The 17,401-nt window shown below is 39.2% G+C and overlaps 1 protein-coding gene and 1 pseudogene across 9 annotated transcripts in view; one reads left to right on the forward strand and one right to left on the reverse strand.

Annotated features, from left to right (window-relative positions):
* The window catches only part of DGKI (diacylglycerol kinase iota), a 470,612-nt gene that overhangs the window by 330,157 nt on the left and 123,054 nt on the right, over positions 1-17,401 (reverse strand). The window lies entirely within an intron of this gene.
* Positions 15,835-16,764, forward strand: LOC115935336 (large ribosomal subunit protein eL6-like; annotated as a pseudogene).

Raw genomic sequence — 17,401 nt, forward strand, 5'->3', positions numbered from 1 at the left:
TAATTTAAAAGATAATTTAAAGATAAATATTTAAATATTTATCTTTTTTAAAGATCCTGGCTACTATATTGCCAGGATCAAGGTTTGTTTATACCACAATTTATCAATGCCCCCTTACAGGGCCTTTTTACCCAAAGATACAAACCACTGGGGTCTCCTCTTTTCTGTAACTTTTGATGTATTTCCTTTTCCTTGTTCTCTAGGTACATTAAAATAGCTACACAGATGAAATATGCAGACCACCAAGGGAAAATATGAAGTTTGGCCTTTAGTTCCAGTTAAAACAAAATGTTAGGTCTTATACCACAGTGTTTACCTTGAAGAGGAAATCAAAGACTGGGTGGTATACTGAAGTACCAAAACACCCTTATTTTATTTTATTTTATTTTATTTTATTTTATTTCATTTTATTTCATTTTATTTCACTTTATCTATTTTTTATTTTTTATTTTTATTTTTATTTTTATTTTTTTGAGACACAGCCTCACTGTGTAGCCTAGGCTGGAGTGCAATGGGGCAATTTTGGATCACTGCAACCTCCGCCTCCCGGGTTCAAGCGATTCTCCTGCCTCAGCCTCCTGAGGAGCTGGGACTACAGGCGCGTGCCACCATACCCAGCTACTTTTTTGTATTTTTAGTAGAGACGGGGTTTCACCATGTTAGCCAGAATGGTCTCGATCTCCTGACCTCGTGATCCACCCACCTCGGCCTCCCATAGTGCTGGGATTACAGGCGTGAGCCACCACACCCGGCCGAAACACCCTTATTTTAAATAATTCTCTCCTAAGAACCAGTCCTAGGTTATTGACCTTCCAGAGGGAACTATTTCAATAGTTTAATGTGGACTCTCAACTTCACTGATTATGAATGAGAAAGAGCTTTATTTTCCAACAGCTATTTCCCCAGTCGTGACATGTTAAATCTATCCTTCCTAACAGTCTCCCCTAACAGTCTCATTTGATTTCCGCTGGTCAGTCTTGTTCATTTTGATCTTGTTCATTTCATTTTTCATTTCTAATTCTAAATGCCACCACTCCTCCCTTAGACCTGTGGTACAAAAGCCTTTGAATTAGGGAGTGGGGTGGTCTGCTCATCATAAGTACCTCTATTCACCTACGCGGATTCCTCTAGCATTTCGGAAGAAGGAAGGAGAAGGAAAAGGCAGTGTCCTCAACTGATTGGATAACGTTGGCAGCATCGCTGGCCTTGGCAAGCCATCAGGGCACATTGAGCTTATTGTCTTGGACTGATGGTAGCTTTAGTGTGCTCCATTGACCCACACAGCTCTCCCAGCACTGACCATTGATATGTCTGGATCTGTGTTCATACCCAAATCTCACGTTCAACTGTAATTCCCAATGTTGGAGGTGGGGCCTGGTGGGAGGTGACTGGATCACAGGGGTGGTTTTTCATGGGTTAATACTATCCCTCTTGGAGCTGTCATCATGACAGTGAGTTCTTGTGAGAACTGGTTGTTGAAAAGTGCATAGCACCTCCCCACCCTCTTTTTCTTCCTCCTGCTCTGGTCATATAAGATGTGCCTGTTTCCCCTTCACCTTCTGCTATGATTATAAGTTTCCTGAGGCCTCCTCAGAAGCAGAAGCCACTTTACTTCCTGTACAGCCTGCAGAACCATGAATCAATTGAGCCTCTTTTCTTTATAAATTACCCAGTCTCAGGTATTTTTTTATAGCAATGTGAGAACAGACTAATACAACCATCCTGACCAAGATCTTGTCAGATCTTCCAGTTAATACCAGGATGGTAGCGTCATGATCCATTCTTCTAATACACAGGGAATTATTTTGTTTTGTTTTGTTTTTTGCCTCCAAATCTCCCCAAATTGTGAGGATACTAACAAGACTGGACCCCTATCCCTAAAGTTTCAATTATCTGAGCCTGACAGCAGATATGGCATCAGTCTTCCAAACTTTCTGCGAACCAGAACTTGAAGTAAACCCCAACTTGTGGCCTATTCCTGCCTGGCAGTACCCCACTAAGATGTCTCTTTACAGATTCTTCTCTTCTGCCAGATAGCCAGGTCGCCAAGCCTGGCTAAGCATATGTTCTAATGGAGATTAAAATACCTGTCGTGTCTTCTTTGAGACAACCATAACTTGGATTAATATTCTCTTTGAGCCTCTCACCCTACTCTTAGTGGCAGATTTAGAATAAAGGAAGCAATTAAACTTGCTTTATTAACATTGTACTCCAAAAAAAGCAACATCTTCTCTCCCATTCTCGCTTTATATTAATTTACAGGAGTGGAAGTGACAGCTTTGGAGGAATAATTTTCTCATCTCAGTCCTCCCAGTAGATGTCTGGCCTTAATCACTGGCAGCTCTCAAAACTTAGAATGTAGGATACTTAGTTCAGCTTTGGAACTTGGCTGTAATTCTAAGATAACAGGAAACATCCGATTCAATAAATATATTTAGCAAAAAGAAATGGGTTTTAGAATCAGACTTTCAGACATTCAATATTTTTATTCAGCGTCTACTATGTTCTAGGCTCAAAGTAATTGCTGTTTGTATGGAAGTAAACAAAATACACATGGTCCCTCTTCTTGCTTAGCTTATGATCTCAGGGGAAAAACCAGACAATACATAAGTAAGCAAATGCATGAATTATTGCTAATAGATAGATCTGCTATGAAGGGAACGACGGGAATAAGTGGTAGAAAATGGGAATGATGTTGATAGGGAAAGGCTACTAAGAGGAGGTGACAGAAACAGGATTTGAAGTGACCTCGAGTAGAAGCCATGAAGATGCAATTCAGTAAGCATATTAAAGGTACCTTTTTCCTAAAACACAGTAAAGGTTTTGAAAAAGGCATCTATTATAACTAAATAGAGAACTACTAGCATTGTAAAGTGGAAAGTGGACTGGACAGAAAACCAGATTCAACGCATTAACTTTATGACTCTGGGCAGGTCACTTCGCTGCTCCAACCCTTCTTTTCCTCAACTGTAAAAGAGAAGACAACATTTTACAGGAAATATGAGACTATAAACTACTTTATATAATAAAAATATTTGTTTTTAAAGCTTCAGTGTACTTGATATGATAAAATAATGAACATCTACTCTTAAGCAGAGATGGATTTATTATGAAACTAAGGAAGCTTAAATTTTAGGGCCTCTTGCTCTTATGGGCCACTGGGTACTGGGAGTCACAGAGTTTCGTGTGTAGGGAGAGGAGAGAGGATACAGTCAACATACAGTCAACAGTATACATACATTTATATGTAAACACTTCTGGCATATTGTCTAAAGTGATGTCAGCAAAAATGAAAGACTAAATCTGAAAGACTCCACTCATCTTAAAGACTACAAGAAAAATGTTCGTCTTGAATACTGGCACTAAGTGATGGAAGGAAAAACATCTTTCCAACATATCTGACCACACACTAGCCCTTACATGCCTTCGTTCTCTAGGTTATCCAACAGACTGCAATCCAAATACTTAGTATAAAGTACTTATGGCTTCATAAATTTCCCTGCATGTCCAAGAAGCAAATCAAATCCTCTCTGAAGACCCAGGTCTCAAAGAATTCCAAAAAAGGACCAAGACACATGAAATCCTCATCAAAAATCACAAACACAGGAGAATGAAAAAGAATCAATGAGTATAAGCCAGCAAAAACTCCAGAAAACTGAAATTATCATAAATAGAATATAAAATAATTATGATTAATGCTAAAAAATAACAGATGGGGTTAAAACTAAGACTAAAGAAGAGACCATAAACAAATGAATAAATACTTTAAAAAGAACAAAAATAAATTTTAATAAGGAAAATCATGATTAAAATTAATAAATGGGTTATAATAGCAGACAGAAACAGAAAAAAATAGTAAATTAAAATGTAGCTCTAAATAAATTATTAAAGCATTAAGAGACATAGAGAAGAGAAAAAAGGTAAATCTAACATGTTTATTAGAGATTCAAGAAAAGAACAGAGAGAATTGAAGAGAGAATTGGGTAGAGACAATATTTAAAGACATATTAGAAAGTCATTAAAACCCAAACAAAAGGAAAGCTGTGTTCATACCATGGAAGACTCAATATTTTGAAGATGTCAATTCTCCCTGAATGATTTATGGATCCATACAATTTCAATCAAAAGTCCCACAGGCTTTTGAGGAAACTTGACAAGCTAATTCTAAAATTTATAAGGAAGAACAAAGAACAAAAGGAGTTAAGACTCCCTATGAAAAAGATTTGGAAGTAGGGAAGGCATTAGCAGATATCAAGACCTGTTATAATCCATTAACAATTAATACAGTGTGGTATTAAGACAGAAATAAACAAACTGACCAATGAAACAAAGACAGTCAGAAACAGACCAAAAAATACATAGAAACTTGATTTATGACAGAACTGGCATTGCAGAATAATGAGAAAAGATACACTTTACAACAAATGTTCCCACAATAATTGCTTATCCTTATAGAAAAAATAAATAAAATTGTATTTATACCTCGAAGCATATATACATTTGATCCCAGGTAGATTAAAAATGGAAATGTGAAATACAAAACTATGTAAGTTTTAGAAGCTAATATAGGAAAGTATCTTTTTAAAATCAAAGTGAACAGAAGTATTTAATAAATAGAACACACACACACACAAATCTAGAAATCCTAGAAGGAAAATATTTATAAATTCAATTGAATTAAATAATTCTGTTCATCAAAAACACCATGAAGAAGGTAAAAAGATTAGCCACAAAATAAAAGATGTTTTCTACAACTAATAGATACTAATAAGAAAAAGATAAACATCCTCCCCCAAAAAGTGAACCAAAGATTTGAACAGGTAGTTTACAAAGGAGAAACCAAATATTAATAGTAAAAAAAGAAAAACATGTTCAGATCCATCAGATAACTGGAAATTCATCCCCGTCCTCCTCCTCCCCCTTTTCTTCTTTCCTCCTCATCATTCCTCTACCACTTTAAACTAAACAGACTGACAAAAATTTTAAAGTGTGACAATATTACCTCTTGGCAAGATATAGAGCTTACATACTGTCACAAGGAGGACAACATGGTTCATCACTATGGAAAACAGCTTGCTGTTCTATAGGAATATTGAAGGTGCACATAAACACAGGAATTATACTCCAGGATATGCACCCTAGATAATCTCTGGTATATACACACAAGATGATAGTTAAAATATCATATCAGCACTATTTATTACAGAAAAATGTAAAGGCAACTCAAATGTCAGATGAAAGCAGAACAGATAAATACATTGCAATATAGTCATACAATGAAATAATACTCTTTACAAATGAAAATAAATGAACTACAGTTCCATAGAACAAAACATATGAAACCCAGGAACACAGTGGTGACTAAAAGTGTTAATTGCAGACTGCACACAGTAGTATTTCATTTACATAACATTTTAAATGCAAATAGAGCTATACTATGTATTCTTGACAGGGGGCATGGAACAGAGGGGAAGAGCACAGAATTTGCAGTCAGACTGCCTGAACTGGAATTCGGGTTAATCTCTATATATCTTGATTTCCTCATCTGTAAAATGGGGATACCAACTTTTTTTTTTTTTTTAAGACGGAGTCTCGCTCTGTCACCAGGCTGGAGTGCAATGGCGCAATCTCGGCTCACTGCAACCTACGCCTCCTGGGTTTAAGCGATTCTCCTGCCTCAGCCTCCCGAGTAGCTGGGATTACAGGCGCCCACCAACACACCCAGCTAGTTTTTGTATTTTTAGTAGAGACAGGGTTTCACCACGTTGGCCAGGATGGTCTCAATCTCTTGATCTCGTGATCCGCCCACCTCTGCCTCCCAAAGTGCTGGGGATTACAGGCGTGAGCCACCATGCCTGGCTGGGGATACCTGCTTCTGAGGATTGCTTTTGAGTTAAATGAATGTATGGCATTTAAGTGCCTGGCACATAGAAATCACTATATGAAAGTTTTATGCTGCTATCATTAGTAAAGATACAAATATTTGGTTAAATGTTAATAAAAAGCAAGGGAACAATAAGTGAAAAATTCAAGCTTATTGGGGATGCTCAGGAATAGATTAAGGAAAACAAGCAACAGACTTCAGAGGTTATTATGATGGTACCCTTTGTTATTAAAATGGGTAGGGAATACTCAGATATTTGTTGGGTTATTACCCTTTATAATTTCCAAATATTTTGTTGTATCCTACTATATATTCTCTTCTCAATAAAAATATTTTAACCAAGCATCAGATTTATTCTAATTATACATTTAGAACATTTCATGTTTTGTGTTCTAATTAAAATTGAAAGTGTGCCATATTAACAACAAATTCTAGTAATGATCTCAAGAATGTGCAATAATAAAAATATTTTAAGCATTATAAAATTAGGAATAGAAAGATATGTGAGCCTTTACACAGTCAAATTGCTGCTGTCCAAAGCTGTCACCCTAGAAAATACACACTACATCTCTCCCAATAGCAAATGGTATTTTACTGAGATTCCAGCATCTTGTTTAAAGCATTGAAGATTCCTCTTTTGGAAATGCCTCCTGAACCTGCAGGCACTCTTTGGAAGATTCTGAATGTTAATAGTCGTCATCTTTTGAGGATAGATTTCATTTTATTCCGACAGCAACAAGTTATTTGAAACTAAGTTTGATGGATGAGATAGGTGAGTTAGCTGTATGATAGACAATTGAGATGATGATATGTTTCATAAAACAGTTTCTCCAAGTAATTCCAAAGAATAACAGACTTGCAGGGTTAGCAAATAATCAAATTCAAGCTTCCTCGCCGCTTAGCAAGTTGTTCTGCGAAGAATCCTGAAAAATGGTCAGCCAGCTTCAGCTTGGAATTTCTAAGTAACAAAGATCTAGACAAAACACCCTAGAGCACAAGTGGTGAAAGGCTAATTGCCACAGTTTCTAAACTTATAATCTTTATATTAGTTGATATGGGACCATCGTTCCAGTCTATGGATATCTAAATCTGATTTCTATCACCGTATGTCTCAGCTGTCTTTCCCAGAGGAGAATAAGAGCAAGTTGATAAGTTGATAAGCATTCATGTATGATTCACCTGTCATTGATAAACATAGCAACCAGCACAGAACCAACTGCAGGACCCCTGCTCAAATAGATACCTGGCTCCAGCTTGGAATTAATTTATAATATTCACATAGGGTGGAGTAGGGTGGGATGTAACATTTGTGATTTGGCCTAATTTTAGCCTATCTATATGTTTCTACCTTAACCACAGGGAAATCACAAAATATTATCAGATACATTGCTGAAATTTAGACACAAGTTGTCTATGGAATTTTCCAAAGCTATCACTATAATAACCCCATCCAATAAATGAAATGAGACACATAATACACATTAATTTTTAAGGAACTCATGCTAGCTCTTTATGACCACGATTTTCTTTTCTAATTCTACATAAAACATCTGTTTAATTACTGTTAGGATAATTTTGTAGAGGTTGCCATTAACTTATTAAGCTGTAAGTTAACCTACCCAATTTTTTTTAATTTTTATTTTAGAGACAGGGTGTCTTTTTGTCACTCAAGCTGGAGTGCAGTGGTACAATCATAGCTCACTGCAGCCTCAAATTCCTAGGCTCAAGCAATCCTCCCACCTCGGTGCCTCAAGTAGCTAGGACTACAGGCATACATCATCATCTCTGACTTATCTATTTATTTGTAGATATGGGATCTCACTATGTTGCCCAGGTTGGTCTCAAACTCCTGGCCTCAACTTATCCTCCCACCTCAGCCTCCCAAAGCACTGAGATTATAAGGCATGAGCCACTGTGCCTGGCCACTTGCCCAATTTTGAATGGGGATATTTTCTTACCACCAATTTTTCAGAAACTCTCCCATTTCTACTATTTCTCAGACATTATTGGCCCATAGTCCTATGACCAAATTTATAGGATCTCTTACTATCTGTGGTATAATTTATTTGAATGTAGAAAACTTCACTCTTCAAAGAAAGTAGTTTTTTTAATAGATTCTTTCTGATTTTGGATTATTTGCTATTATCAATATTGATTCCTTTTTCCAGTTTTAAAATAATTATCATAATTGAATTAAAATAATATTGGGCATAAATTCATATCCTTTATAGATCCAAAATTTTTACATTATTTTCCTTTCAAGGTTAAAAAAATGTTTAAAAACATCTAACACACATCTGCTTTTAAATACATATTTTAAACAATTCTGTCTTCCCTAAAACAATTTACATCTTTTAAAATGTGAGTGCCCATCACTGCTACTTTTTTATTTTTCTTCTATTTCTTTATACCTATTTTTAGATGTTTACCCTAAATAGAGGACAATGGCATATTTAGCAGAGAAAGAGATAAGGAAGTGGAGAAGGGCAAGAGAAGCAGGAGTAGAGAGAGGGCAGGAAGCTATAGATTGCCCAAATCCCATGGTAGATCTTGGTTTATCAAATTGGACATGCAGAACAGAAGGCAGCCACCATGTCACACCTATCACACAGGTTGGCCCTGAACAAAACCCTGCTGTGTTACCATTTATTTCAGTCCACCCTAACCATAGCAATAAGACATCTTACTGAAACTCAATATTATCTCTAAAATTACTCCTTGCTTAGAAACAAAGTAACTACCTATTCTCTCCAACATGAAATCCATTATCTTCAACCTAGATGTCGGGTTTCCCTACCCACCACCTCCCTGTGGTCCTTCATGCAAGGGTGTCCCTCATGAATCCACATATGTGGTCTTTCCACCAGGAAAAGTAATTGCTCATTTCTATGCCTTCGTAAGTATGAATCCCTCCACCTGAAAAGGCTTTGTCCTTAGCTTCTAGGCATTCATATTGTTATCCTCCATCCCTCCTTCCTAATCAGAAAACAGAAACAAAAATAACTGCCATAAAAAGGACTACACTGAATCTTCTCTGTGGTTTCCCATAATATAATCACTGCTCTCTGTTTACTGCTCTTTTCTACATCTTGCTTTTTGGTGAAAAGCAGAGAGAAGCCTAAGACCAGTGGTCTGGTTTTTGAGAATCTGATCTAAATGGTACGGGTAGAAACTAGGCTTCAATATTTGGAAAACCTCCCTCGGTGATTCAAATGTGCAGCCAGGGCTAAAGCCACAGTGAGATCAACTCTTCTCAGTCCACTGTATAAGTCACCAGCCAAGCTTGGGAAATACCTTAATTGTCATCCCCAGACCTACAAAATTAGAAGCTCTGAAGCCTAGACATTTGTATTATGAAAATCTAGGTTCCTGGCAAACCTAGATTGAGAAATGCTGGCCAAAACAATGTGTCAGTCTGATGGTGGAGCAGGGTGGAGAGTTATGAGACCCACTGCCCTCTCCCTCCTATTCTGAAAGTCTCTTAAAGTCCAGAAACGTTGTTCCTTTTAGCATCATCCAGACCACCAATTGGGTATTAAATGGAGTCTTGTAGAATCACTATTGAAGTCCCAGCTTCACTTAGGGCAATACTATGGCATATGCCTAAAAGAATAAGCAAGTATGAGCACACACAGCAGTGCCCTGTAGCATGCAAATGAACAAAGGGTGTGCAAAGCGACAGGGAAAAGCATGTATAACTCAGAAATACTCTGTGCTCCCTGATGACTAACCAGACAACCTTGATAGAAGCCCAAACCTATTATATTAGTGGTATTGTCTCAGAAAGGGAGTGAATTCTGCTTGGAAGAGAGAAGTAGGGAAGTCTTCACAGAGGAGGAGCTCAGCCTGAGAAGAACTTTACCAGATAAACAATCAGGTTCAAAGCGTGCTGTCAAGAGGGGAAAGCAGAGCGAAGCCCCAGGGCTGTGACGGTGAATGTCTTGTGCTGGTTACAAAAAGTCACCCACTAGGGCCAGAATGTAAGGAGTAGGAAGGAAAGAAACAAGGCATGAAGCTGGATGGCTGAGAGCAAGAGTTTGAAGCTCTGAATGACCTACTAAGGAGGTCACAGACAAAAGGGAATCACCCAATGCTTTTGTGTAAGAGATCGCATTCACAATCTGGTCTCTGCAAAATCTTTCTTATTCACGACTTTAAAAGGAAATTCAATGTTACAGTTCTCTGGGAATCACGGAACATTCTTACAACTGTCTTATTGTAATTTTGCGACATCTTCAGACAATCTGAACGTTCATGAAAAGACTCATTGTCAGAATAAAAACTGCAAGAAAGGCCTTTAAATGACTGTAAAAATTTCCTAAGAAAGAGCTTGCTAACTATTCGAGCTCATGACCAATTCCCACAGGTATCTCCAACTGCTATAAAATTCTATTGCTATAACAACCTGCCACTCACTTCTACTTTATACCAGTGACCAGAAGACAGCCGGATCCAGAATAGGTTAACTCAAACATAAAGCCAGAGATGCCAGTGAAGGAAAACTCAGCAGGGAGGTAATGAAAAATGAAATCACTATTCTCTTAACGATCTTTAAAAGTAAACAATAATGTAGACTGCTGAACACATGCAGGGTGTGTTGAAAGACTGAAAGATAAACCAAGAGCAAACATGTCATCACTGACCAAGAAAAGTTCTCTCCTCAAGTCCCAAATTTCATCTCCACTCCCACCTTCTGTGCAAAATACCTTCTGTCCGAATTCCCCAAGATCAAGGTAGGCACCTCCTTTACCTCTCTCTCCTCCTAATTAAACATTTCACAGTACCACAGCTAGCCTATTCCTTTGCCTCTCCTTCTGTGAAAAACAAATAACAACCAGCTCTACCTTCTGGCCTAAGAAAATTTTTCCACCCATGTTTTTTACTCCATTCCTACCTGACTCTTACAGAACTTGATATCAACATCCTTTTACTCACCAGTAACCTTACTCTCTCCTTCCAGACTGGCTTTTATCTTTTCTTATGGAACTCATCCTATTCTACTTGCACTATATGGTAAACTTGCTTTTCTGACCCTTCTGATTGGATTACAGAAGACAGAGACTCTGTCCTACTTTGGGCCACGAAGTGACCAGCACATAGAAGGTGGCCAATAGTACTGGTTAATGTGAATAAAGCTGCATAAAGAAATGTTGCCCTGTACACAGGAAAATGTCAAAAGAGTGGCTTTCTTCAGTGTACTGGTTTAGAGCTGGTGGGATGTGGGAGGGCCTATTATTTAGTCGTGAGAAGAAATGGCACAGACACGCCTTTTTTGGCTCTCAAGAAGGAAAAGGAAGAGGAAAAATTGCATATTTTTTTTCTTTGTGACTTACAAGAAATTAAAACTCTATTTAAAGTGAGTAATTGGCATTTTGGCTACAAGGAACAGTTCTCAGGAAAATGAAAAACGAAATAAAATCTATGAGTAAGTAAGCACATTGTAAGTGATATTAACATTTTAGAAGATGCTATGGAGCTTCTTGCAGGGCATAAACATATGTCTGTCTGTCCATTTACAACTGAAAGCAGGTAGCACTCAGTAACGCCTACACTATATATTTTTATGTGTGTGTGTACATACTCATATAGAAATATTTTTATGTTGATTTTTATTTTTAATATTTGCATATTTGGAAATATTAAGTTGAATTGCCATAAAAATTAATGAAAAGAGGAATATTATGTGGGATGGGAAGTGAGGCATGGAGAAGAAAAAGATTAAGTTCTAACAAGGGGTTGGAACAAGAGCATGCTTTACCTTCTCACAAAGGCTTCTTACGTAAAAAGCCCGTGCCTAATGGCTATTCCTGGGTAGAAAAACATCTCAGCACATTAATCGCACTGTTTCCACATACACAGCCTCTGATTGATTTAAACTTCCTTTTAGAATCCTTGTTGCAAATTATACAACCCACCCAGCGGAAGGAGCTATCATGAGACCTATTCTCTTCTACCTGGACAAGAGGAGTACTGCTCGGAGGTTGCTTTCTCAGAATGTGCTTAGAGTGCTGTCCCACCTAGAATGAGGAGTGATGACTCACCCAAATGGTGCTGCCCACTCATAGCATCTCAAGAGGATTAAAACAAAAACCAGCCGGGTGGGCTGGATGGCTTGTGAGCCCCCTGAGAACAACAGCAGTGAGCAATGGGGCATCCACTTTCTGTCGGACAGCATATGGGAGGTTTTTTAAAAGCAAACCCTAGGCAGTAATATTATTGTTGTGGTTGTTATTGTTATTGGACCAGCTTTACGGATGAGGAGAATGACACCCAGGGAGGTTATGTAACTTGTCCCAAATTGTAAGTAAATAACAGTGGGGCTGGGATTTGAACCCAAAGGTGGCCCCTTAGAGGAGAGATGCCCACCCTGCCAGGGGTGTAATGGGCATGCCAAACAGGGAAGGCTGAGAAGAGAACCACAGCCAGGGAGAAAGAGGCACTATTACAAAAAAGGGAGAGGCAACGCCAAAGGCTTTTTCTGACTCAGGGCCACTCAAGAGCTTTCTCCTTGGATATGCAAGGCTCCAGACACACAGCTCCAGGCTCAGTGGCACTGCCTCAAAAGAACAAGAGACTTGCTGTGGGCAGTCATTTGCTGGCACATGTGAAAAAGAAGCCTCTGAAATGTGGACAACATAAGAAAAGTCACAGTTCTGAGGGACTCGTCATCCTTGAGGTGAGCACAACAGTTGTCAGGATACACTAGCAGGTCTCTCAGTCCTGGGCAACAAAGGAGAAGACGGCCTCCTCTCCAAGGCCCAGGTGACTCCTTAAGGGCAGAATCAGACTATGTGATGTAAGATTAAAGGCTGCCTGCCATTAGCAAAACTCTTCCTGTTGGGGGACTTGTGGCCAATGTGATCACTGCAAAAAAGGAACAAACTTTTCAGTATGATGGACTTCTGTGTAAAATATACAAGGGGCACGGTCTTTCACGCCATCGATATTCTGGTCAGCAGAAGGATCTAGGTCTTGGCACATAATATTTTAATGTCTTGGAGAACTAGATTTTCTGTATCCACTGATTATCTCATACCCACCTTTAATAGATGACTCTGAAATGTAAACAGGGTATAAAGCTGGAGTTCATGTCGAACGTGTCCTAAAATGTTTCACAGTCTACCTAGGAGTCTCTGTAGTCAAACATTCTCTGTGTCTGAGGTGTATGCTGCCAGAATCCCTTGATGGAATTACAGCTACAAAGGGCAGTGAGGGGCATGTTCTGCTTCAAGTCCCCTCCACAGCAGGAATCTTTGCAGCAGCCAAGAATTAGTTGCAACTGTCTCAACTTTTTTAGGAATATCTTTTAAAACCAGATGATTTTCTCGGTTAGCCTTGCCACATTTGGTCAACAGACCAGAGAATTTAGAAGTAATATATCTCCACGTCCCCCTGGAACACAAACCTATCATTTTCTAGGCAGAATCATCAGAGTTTTCCAGCAGAGTTTTGCTCCTCCATAGGCCCCCAAGCAGAATGATATTGAAGAAGGGATTCACAAATGAAGTACTCGACGGGATTCATCTGAGGCTGGTTGGGAAGGCAGTGTCACTCTTCAGCACCATGCTGCCCAAACTTTATTGCTATCAGAATCACCTGGGTGCTTGCAAATCACAAAGATATATACGTATTATACTTTCAATAGTTTGAGTTACTGGTTTACTACAGATGGGACAGGAGTAAGGAGAAATAAGTACTCTCTAGCTGGAATTTACCTTTACTTTGTCATTCCTGTTACTCAGGCCTTTTTTTTTAAGGTTTTCTGCCATCCACATAATGCCAATAGTAAATTTTACCACTGCAACTATAAACTAATTCCAATTCTAAATTCACCTAAAATCCAAGGAAGTTCTGAATAAAAAAAGACACTAACCTGGTCCTGAAGCATTTTCATGGCTGCACAGATAAGTGAGGGCTGGTGAAGCCTGACCCCTCTCAAAACAGCATGATTACGTGCAGGATAAGAATCTAAAGAAGGCTAGAATGGCAAACTTGATATAATATTCTGGTCCTGCCTCACTTTATTCTTCTTGCTTATAGTGTGCCTTCATTTTGCAGACGATTCTCACATGCCCTGGTGAACACAGCAGATCCTTAAAGTAACACTAGAGCTGTAATACTTGCCTGCCAGACACTGAGGTCCCCATACTTCATGAGCAACTAATATTATAACTAGAAGTGCAATCTAAAATTCATCAGTTTTAAGGTTTTTCACACTTAAAAAAATCTTTTTTTTTTTTTTTTTTTTTTTGAGACAGAGTCTCGCTCTTTCGCCCAGGCTGGACTGCAGTGGTGCGATCTCGGCTCACTGCAAGCTCCACCTCCCGGGTTCACACCATTCTCCTGCCTCAGCCCCCCAAGTAGCTGGGACTACAGGTGCCTGCCATCGCGCCCGGCTAATTTTTTGTATTTTTAGTAGAGACAGGGTTTCACCGTGTTCGCCAGGATGGTCTGGATCTCCTGACCTTGTGATCTGCCCACCTCAGCCTCCCAAAGTGCTGGGATTACAGGTGTGAGCCACTGCGCCCGGCCGAAAAAATCTTGAGTCCTTATAATAATTTGCCAGGTGGAATTTTTGATAATATCCCCCATACACTATTTCAAAGTCCCACATTTATTACCTTCATATTTATTTTTGCCCTGGGATTTATTATTATGGTTTAAATTTTTATTGTTTCAGAAGTGTTTCAATGGAAAGGTAGTTATAAATTAGTATCACGCTTGCTTTATTCCCATTTGGTTAATCACTTAATTGTCATTGCATTATCAAGTCTCCATGATGTATTTTTAACATATTATTATTTTAACAGGTAATGCATACAAATTTAAAAATCAGACAAGACAAAAAAGCTTTTTTACTATCGTCTTCCAATCCTCTACCCTAGAGGCAGCTCTGTTACAAAATTTTATGTATCTTTCCAGAACTATGTTATGTGTTTACAAGTGTAAATATGTGTGTGTATGAATAGACTTACATAAAACAAATCATAGGATACCTTTTTGCATAACAACCTATCTTGGCAACCATTACCAGTCCATAAAGACTCACATCCTACTTTTTAACTGCTGTATTATATCCCATGGTTTGGGCATCCTGTAATTCGGGAATTAATTTATCAGTTGTGCAAATTCAGGGAGGCCTCCACATTGTATTCTGTGTGAATGGCAGATCCTGGAGTTGTGCAAGGCCCTATACCATATTGTTTCTAATCCTACTACAAACAATCCTACAATGAATGTCTTTCTACATAAAGGCTTGTGTGTCTGTACTAGTAACTAGTCTATCTGTAGAATAAAATCCTAGAAGAGAATTGATCAACTAATTGGTCCCTATAAATAACATCTTCTACCTGCCATCCTAAGCCAGAGATCTGGGAGTCATCCTCAATTTCTGTACACCTCCCACTTCTTCACCCCAAGTCACAAGGCCTGTTGATTTTACCTCAAACCTGTACTACCTCTCCACTGCCTCTACCATTACCCTAGACCAGGTCATCATTACCCCTTTCTTGGACTATTGTGAGACCTTCCTAATGGTCTCCCTGCCTTCCACCTGCTTGCTTTCCAGCCCATCCTCTCATCCTCTACAGGGTCACCAATGAGACTGCTTAAAAAAGTAAATCTGTACACCTAACATTTTTGCTTAAAACCATTTAATGTTTCCCTTTGCCTAAGGTAAGTCCAAACTCAGCACAGCCTACCAGGCCTATACAATCTGGCCATTGCTTAATAACCAGGGTCAGCTCTTACCCTCTTATATGCCCAGTCTGTGCCCTGGTTACACTAAACCTGTCATGTCTTTCATGGAACTGGCAATGATCTGGCCCTTGGCACATATGGTTCCATTTGCCCAGAATGCTAACTTCTGCCTAATTCCAATCCTCCATCAAGCCAGCTAATACTCCATCCTCAGTCCTCAGCTTAGAAGTATAGCATAGTGAGCTCTTTCCCATCTTGCAAGATGGCGGGTGAAAAAGTTGAGAAGCCAGATACTAAAGAGAAGAAACCTGAAGCCAAGAAGGCTGATGCTGGTGGCAAGGTGAAAAACGGTAGCCTCAAGGCTAAAAAGCCCAAGAAGGGGAAGCCCCATTGCAGCCGCAACCCTGTCCTTGTCAGAGGAATTGGCAGGTATTCCCGATCTGCCATGTATTCCAGAAAGGCCATGTACAAGAGGAAGTACTCAGCCGCTAAATCCAAGGTTGAAAAGAAAAAGAAGGAGAAGGTTCTTGCAACTATTACAAAACCAGTTGGTGGTGACAAGAACGGCGGTACCCGGGTGGTTAAACTTCGCAAAATGCCTAGATATTATCCTACTGAAGATGTGCCTCGAAAGCTGTTGAGCCACGGCAAAAAACCCTTCAGTCAGCACGTGAGAAAACTGCGAGCCAGCATTACCCCCAGGACCATTCTGATCATCCTCACTGGACGCCACAGGGGCAAGAGGGTGGTTTTCCTGAAGCAGCTGGCTAGTGGCTTGTTACTTGTGACTGGACCTCTGGGTCCTCAATCGAGTTCCTCTATGAAGAACACACCAGAAATTTGTCATTGCCACCTCAACCAAAATCGATATCAGCAATGTAAAAATCCCAAAACATCTTACTGATGCTTACTTCAAGAAGAAGCAACTGCAGAAGCCCAGACACCAGGAAGGTGAGATCTTCGACACAGAAAAAGAGAAATATGAGATTACGGAGCAGCGCAAGATTGATCAGAAAGCTGTAGACTCACAAATTTTACCAAAAATCAAAGCTATTCCTCAGCTCCAGGGCTACCTGTGATCTGTGTTTGCCCTGACGAATGGGACTTATCCTCACAAATTGGTGTTCTAAATGTCTTAAGAACCTAATTAAATAGCTGACTACGTTAAAAAAAAAAAAAAAGTATAGCATAGTGAGTGGTGAAGTGCACAGGCTCTGGAAACAGACTACCATTTATTAGTTACCTATCCTGAGATAAATGAATCTACTTCTCTGTGCCTTATTTTCCCCATCTGTAAAACGGGACTAATTATATTATCAACCTCATAGATTTGTTGTGAGGATTAAATCAGTTAGAGTTCATAAAGCAGTAGATGGCTCATAGTAAGTGCTCAGAACCTGTTAGGTATGATGATGATGATTAAGTACCCTCCTCAGGGAGGCCTTCATGGAACCCTTAGACAAGGTTAGGTTCCTTTGCCATGGTAACTCTGCGTAATGAATGGGTCTAAAGGGTAGCTGAAGATGTACTGGTGATTAAAGCACTAAAGTGACTTTATTCATTCATTTGGTCATTCACTAATTTACCCAACACATTTACATGTGCAAACTCTGCTCCAGGCGCCGTGCTAGACACTTGTGAGAACTGGGCAGACTCACTGTTGTTTCCAAGGCTGTCAAAATAAAAAACCACGCAAATCAAAAACCAATTCCCTTGGTTACTGACGTTGCTATTCAGTCAGCTAATATTTATGGAGCTAATAGTTACGCCTCATGTGCAGGAAGTCTTCTGGATGGTGGGCATAAAACAAAAAAGCCC

The sequence above is a fragment of the Gorilla gorilla genome, chromosome 6 (assembly GCF_029281585.2).
Source record: "Gorilla gorilla gorilla isolate KB3781 chromosome 6, NHGRI_mGorGor1-v2.1_pri, whole genome shotgun sequence".
Taxonomy (NCBI): Eukaryota; Metazoa; Chordata; class Mammalia; order Primates; family Hominidae; genus Gorilla; species Gorilla gorilla.